The sequence below is a fragment of the Hyaena hyaena genome, unplaced genomic scaffold (assembly GCF_003009895.1).
Source record: "Hyaena hyaena isolate Hyena2069 unplaced genomic scaffold, ASM300989v1 scaffold_53, whole genome shotgun sequence".
Classification (NCBI taxonomy): Eukaryota; Metazoa; Chordata; class Mammalia; order Carnivora; family Hyaenidae; genus Hyaena; species Hyaena hyaena.
The window spans coordinates 1,908,396-1,915,578 of record NW_024080686.1 but is presented as its reverse complement, the minus strand read 5'-3'; positions in this window follow the sequence as shown (position 1 = coordinate 1,915,578).

Genomic DNA, 7,183 nt, shown 5'->3' with positions numbered 1-7,183 from the left:
GCTGGGAGAGGCCAGGCCTTGCTCGGGGCAGAGCCTCAGCCCTAACGGAGTCAGACGCTAAGCAGCTGATGATTCGAATTTAAATGAGCATAATGAGTTCAAGAGGCCCCATTACTCCAGACACAGAAAATGAAATTAGCGAGCCGAGCCCACTGCAATTGTGCGCTAACCTCATCCTCTGTCTGAGGATGGTTAGGGGAGGGAGGGCGCCGGATCGCGGCTGGGGCTGAGCCCATGGCTCTCATCGCCGCCCACGTGACCCGTGGGGGGAGGAGGCCGCACAGCCCCCCACCCGGAGAGAGGCAGATGTGTGGGCGGGCAGATGCAGCCGGACCCCCTCACTCTCCCCCATCCCCCAGACAGGCAGCACGGGGGGTGGAAATTGTGCAGTGCGATGATAAGGTTCACAGGTTCAAATCCTGGCTCCGCCGCTTACAAGCTATGTCGCCTCGAACCAGAGAGATGACAGGGTAAAGTTCATGAAGCCCTTTTCTGAGATAGACTGTGCTGCCGGCCATCTGCGCGTCACCCACTTATTCCCTCTATAAAATGGGAACAGTCCTCCTCATCTCAAAGGTTTGTGGCAGGGATTGAATATGCTGACATTCACGAAAAACGACCAGCCGGGTATCTGACGTAAAGCAACATGCAATAATGTCCTTTACAGAAATGCAGGCATTCATGCATGCACTTGTCACTTCATTCATTCATTCATGCACTCTTGGTATTTAAAATAAAAAGGCGAGGGGCAGCCTGGTGGCTCGGTGTCTCCGTCGGTTGAGCGTCAGGCTTCGGCTCAGGTCACGATCTCGTGGATCATGAGTTCGAGCCCCACGTTGGGCTGTCCGCACAGAGCCTGCTTCAGACCCTCTGTCCCCCGCTCTCTCTGTCCCTCCCTCTCTCTCTCAACAATAAAAAAACTAAAAACACAAAGGTGAGCTGCGGCGCCTCAGCCTCCAGCAAGGAGCACCCTCACACTCCCCTCCGCACGTCCACCCAGTCCCAGCAGGGCAGGCAGGGGCGTCTGCAGAGTCAGTAGTAAAACTGAGCCATTAGCCTCCATTACCAGGATTATTCAGAACTCTCCAAGTGGAAACAACGCGAATGCAGCCAGGCAGCAGTCGAATGAATAAACCGTGGCGTGTTCGTTCAAAAGAACACTCGCTACAGCAGCAGAGGGGCGGGGCGGTCGCCGCACAGCGTGGACGCGCCGGGAGTGGCGCCGGGCCCAGGGAGCCGGTTTCCACGGTCCATTCACACCCGCAACCCACCCAGCCAAGAGCACCTCGGGCGACAGAGCGGACACGGCCAGCTCCCTGTGAGGCCCGGAGAGGCGGGAGGGGCTTCCTAGCGCTGCAGAGATTTCCTTCCTGACCTGGGAACTGAGCCCCAAGTGTGTTCACTTTGCGGAGAGGCGTCAAGCTGTGCTCTTGTAACACGTGCTTTTTCTGTTTTATGAAATCTGGTTGAAAACATGTTCACCAGACCTTCCAGGGAGGCGTCCTGTAGTCAGTGGTCAGCCGGGGGGGGGGGGGCGGAGCGGGGGGGGGGCGGTGAGCCGCCTTCCAAGGTCAGAAGGGAAGTGGACCCAGCAGAGAAGACAGAGAAGGGGCCCGGTGATGCTGGGGGGCCGGATCCAGAGGCCGTGACAGCTTCCGGGAGCACGTGCTGCCGCGACCAGAGAACATGGAGACTGACGACGCACCGTTGAGTCGGACAACATGAAGGTCACTTGGTAAGAGCATTCTGGAGGCAGAGAAGGGACAAAAGCAGACTACGGCAGGCTGCCGAGTAAAGGGAGGTGAGGAGAGCAGACAAGACCCGATGAATCCTACCTATCTTTCCGGACCCAGCTCAATACCGCCGCCTCCAGGAAGCCTTCCTGATGGCCCTCTTCCTCTCAAGGCCACTTCACGCTACAAGTCACTTAAGGCTGTCCCACCTGATGAGATGGGCACCTCCCCCCCACCCCCGGACTGTCCTCCATCACCCCTGCATCCTGGCACCCAGTGGGCATTTCAGAAACCTTAGCTCCCCTCTCCCTCCCTTCTCAGATCACAGAAGGACATTCTGAGACTCCCCCAAAACTTTGCTCTCCCACAACATTATCCTTCCACCCCGGCCAATTGTTTTTGTGTTGCTGTGCGAAGGTTATTAGTATAATGATGAGAGTGAATATTGCATTAATTTGGTTAGCTATCTGTATTACCGTAGTCATTAACTCGGTGACTGCAGTGGTGTTTCCATTTCAGCTCGCTTCTCGTGCAATCTGTCAAACCTCCCAAAATAATGGAGCCCAGAACCACATTTCATAACAGACTGAATATCAAATTTACAGAATTTATGGAAATCGGCCTGTAGTGACCACCCTCCACGATGAGAAAAAAACAACAGGTGGGTGAGCCCAGGGCAGGGCCAACCCCCCACCCCCCCATGGGGGGGGAGGTTCTCCAGCCCCTGGCAGCCTATTTTTGGTAGCCAGGAGAGACAGCTTAGCTAATGGAGATCTCTGCCCAGCTCACATCATGACCCCCGCCCTCGCCCAGGCTACAGGGCTGGGGAAAAGCCTGGGTGAATGGAATTCATCTGGCTTTCCTTCACTGGGCTTTGTGCTGGAACTAAACACCTACATTGCCGATGGCTACAATTTGTCTGCCAATAGTCTCTTGAAGCAACGTTTACTCCTCAGCCCGCCCAACTCAGAAGCCTCACTAGTGTGTCTGAACTAGAGCACAGATTCATTTACAGGGAAGACTCACACTAGCCAAACTCACACGGCTGATGTATAAACCAGAAGCCACGTTTTCCACTGACGATGAGCAACTGCGCTGTGACAAGGACCGGACAGTCTTCTCCCAGAAATGCAGCCTTGCCTTCATCCACCTCACCGGGCCTCTCTCTGGACAAGGTCACAGGCTCTGGGTATCCGGAGGCACCAAGCACAGAGCCCTCACCAGGCCTGCGTGTGGCCCTCCCTCTCCAGCTCCCTGCAGAGGTGAGGCTGTGCCCACCCCCCAAGCTGCTGAAGCCCGGGCTCCACCTCCCATCACTGCAGACAAGCCCACTGCCCATTTCCCCTTGATTTCTATTGTAACCCCTCTCCTTGGGGCTTTCGGGAAAAATCCCAGTACAGGCCATGGGTGGGCTCGCTTCAAAACTTTGCTTTTTACGGAATTCCAGAATCCAAAGCGGGGCCTTTCACATAGTCAAAGCTCAGTAAATCATTACTGAGGAAACAGATGGATGTGTTGGCCTGGCTTCCGCACCTCCATTCTCCATGCAGGTAAGCCCTTCCCTGGGGCAGCAAACAGACCCTGAGCCGCTGACGACAGGCCCGATCCGGGAGGAGTCATGGCCGGCCCTCCCGCCTCGGACCCCGCCGCCTGGCTCACCTCCTCTTGGCTCACGGCGGTCCCTCACCTCCTGTTTCGTTTTCTAACCCCGGGAGCTGTTCTCCCTCTAAGATTATGCACGTCTCTCTGTTCCATTATAAACTGACTTGAAATTTAGCTTTGAGGACAGGCTCCTTGGGGTGCCTTCAGGTTCTACCCAGAGACCCAGGCAGATCCTGGCCAGAACCGCCAAGTCTTCGTAGAGCAGCGCGGGGTGGGGGCTTCGGAGTCAGATGACCTGGTTTGGAAGACTGCCTGTGTGACTTTGGACAGGCTGAACGACCTCTCTGGGCTGCAGCCTCTCTATCCTTAAAAGAGAATTTATGTTGTGAGAACCTGATGGCATAATGATACCTCTGGGGGCACAACGGGGTTCACATGACCCTGGCTCAGCGTCGCCCCACAGCTGGGGACTCGGGCTCGGGGAGAGCACCGCGCAGCGCCCTTGTGGAAACGGTGCACATTAAAGACGGGAAGGAAGCTCCGCAGCCGCTCCCGGCCAAATGAAAATCAGAGGTGTTGAGGCAGAAAAGAAACATTCTGAGGAGGAGGGAATCAGACAGGGGGAGGAAAGGTCCAGAACCGGACCGTTTGTAGTGTGGGGTGGGAGACCGATACCCGGCTCCACCCGCACTCTACGGCAGGGAACCCACAGCCTGGTAGCAAGGGCCTGAGCTGGGGACACACTGGCTCAGACTGGCTCGTGTCCTCTCCACTCCTCGACCCGCTGGATGGACGGAGGAACCTTCTATCTGCTGAGCAAAGACAAAGACATCACCCGGTGCAGGAAGTCTCCCGGGCCAGGCTGCAATTAACACCTGACACTTAAATATGCAAAGTACTGAGCTTATTTATTTCTCTGTAATTCATGTTACCATTTGCACAAGACTCCACCCCACCAGAGAAGGTAAACCTGCCAGTTAAAGGCATCGGAGGGAGGCCTGTGGCTTGAACGCGGGGGAGACACCGGCACCTCCTACTTCTCCTTTCTGAAGCCAATGCAGAGCCAGTCGCGTGCACAAAATAAACCGCGACTCTCACCTAAGACATCGATCAGGGGCCCCTGGGGTCTCGGTTGGTTGAGCGGCCAACTCTTGATTCCAGCTCAGGTCATGATCCCAGGGTCGTGAGTTCGAGCCCCACATCGAGCTCCCCAGTGCGTGTGGAGCCTGCTTAAGATTCTCCTCCCTCTGTCCCTCTCCCCCACTCACACATTCTCTCTCTCAAAATAATTTTAGGGGAGCCTGGGTGCCTCAGTTGGTTAAGCATCCAACTTCAACCTAGGTCATAATCTTGCCATTATGAGTTCAAGCCGCGCATCAGGCTCTGTACTGGCAGCTCAAAGCCTGGAACCTGCTTCAAATTCTGTGTCTCCCTCTCTCTCTGCCCCTTCTCCACTTGCACTCTGTCTCTCTCTCAAAAATAAACATTAAAACATGTAATAATAATAATTTTAAAAATGGATCATAAGGGGCGCCTGGGTGGCTCAGTCAGTTAAGCGTCTGACTTTGGCTCAGGTCATGATCTCACGGTTCATGGGTTCGAGCCCCACGTCAGGCTCTGTGCTGACAGCTCGGAGCCTGGAGCCTGCTTCGGGTTGTGTGTCTCCCTCTCTCTCTGCCCTCCCCCACTCACCTCTGTTTCTCTCTCAAAAATAAACAGACATTAAAAACAATTTTTTTAATGGATCATAAACCTAAATGTAAGAGCTAAAACTCCAAAGGTTCTAGAAGAAAACATAGGAGGAAACCCTCATGATCTCACAGTTGGAAAGGATCTTAGGGCACACAAAAACACAAATTATAAAAGAAGAAAAAAAAACAGTACATTGGACTTCAACGAAATTAAAAAGCTTTGCTTTCAAGATTTTCTGTGGAGAAAATGAAGAGGGAAGGCACAGGCTGGAGAAAATATTTACAAATCCTATTTACAAATCTTGCAAAGGGTTTTGCATCCAGAATATATAAATAATCCTTGCAACAGAAGACAAAGGATTTGAATAGACCGTCAACCACAGAAGATCTGTACAGGGAAAGTGCACAAAGTATGCACGTGCAAGGACGCTCAATGTCGTCGGTCATTGGTGAAATGTAAATTAAAACGCCAGGGGATACACTGGACATCCCCTAGGACACTTACAGTGTAAAAGACTGGCCACCTGAGGACGAGAAGCAGGTAGAAATTTCTGGTTGCTCTCATGTGCTCGTGGGCATGTAAAATGGGCAGTCGCTGAGAAAAACAGTTTGGGAATTTCTTCCCAAGTTCAACATAGGGCGCCTGGGTGGCTCAGCCGTTAAGTAGCTGACTTTGGCTCAGGTCATGATCTCACAGTTCGTGAGTTTGAGTCCCATATCAGGTGAGCTCGCGCCCCACTTCTTCTCTCTCTCTCTCTTTCTCTCCATCTGCCCCTTGCTCACTTGTACACACTCTCTAAAAAGAAAAACAAAAGTTAAACATACACCTACCATCTCAGCATCCCTCTGCTGCTAAGTATTTACCCGAAAGGAACAAAAGCGTACGTCCCTAAAAGACTTCTCCATGAATGTCTGTAGCAGCTTTATTCATAACAGCCAAAAAGGAGAAAAGCTCAAGGTCCACTGACAGCTGATGGATAAAGAAGCAGGGTGCAGCCACACCACAGAACACTACACAGCGATACAAAGGGATGGACCCTGGTTATACACAACGAGATGAACTTCAAAATAACTGCAAGTGAAAGAAGCCGGGAACAAGAGAAAATGTGCCGTAAGATTCTATTTCTATACAATGCTAGAAAATGCAAAGTGACCCACAGCAGCAGAAGGCAGATCAGGGGTTGCCTGGGGACAGGGGGAGGGGAAGGAGGAGCCCAGGGGTGAAATCACTAAGGGGTAAATCACAAGGAGGAAACAGGAGTGGTTCATGAGCTTGACTGTCCTGCGATGGCTTTATGGGTGTGTGCACGTCAACATTTAATAAACAGCACACATTAAATATGCACAGTTTACTGTATGTCATTTATACTGGAATAAAGCTTTAAGAAAGGGGGTAAAAATCACTCCAAAGTAACAATAAATTCCAAAAGGCAGCAACAACATAAAACATCCTATAACCACTGTGCAACTAAATTACAAATACGGGACAAAATCTCCGGGGGGTGGGGGGAAAGGCCACCATCTTTGGGCAGGAAAAGTCTTTCACTCACGAGTCAAAGAAACGACCCAAACCCAAACCGCAGAAGTTCCAGAAATAATAATGATGAAAACACCCCATGTGAGATCCTTCGGGGAGTCAGCTAAACAAGTCCCCTGAGGGAAATCCATAGTCTTAAAACTTACATTTAAACACACAGACCAAAAAAAAAGTGTCCAAAGTAGGAAGTGAGAAAAAGAACCTCGTCAACAAAGTACCGGATTAGAAAACCAGCCCCCAGGCACCTCCTCACCCTTCCTACACCCCTCCCTCCACCCAGGCTCAGAGTGGGTGCAAAGCCCCTGACTGCCCCCCACCCATCCTCCTCCCCTCCTCCTGGGCTCACCAGGCACCCCTTAGGGGCTGCTCCACCCCTACCCCACCCCAACCCCACCCCAGCTCTCCTGACCTCCAAGCCCGGCCCACCTGGGGAGGAAGGGAGCCAAGGGGAGGGGCTGCGAGCACACACCTGGGGGCAGGGGTGGGGGGGGTGAGCACTCACCTGGGGGCAGGGGTGAGGGTGTGAGCACTCACCTGGGGGCAAGGGTGGGGGGGATGAGCACTCACCTGGGGGCAGGGGTGGGGGGGTGAGCACTCACCTGGATGCAGGGGTGGGGGGG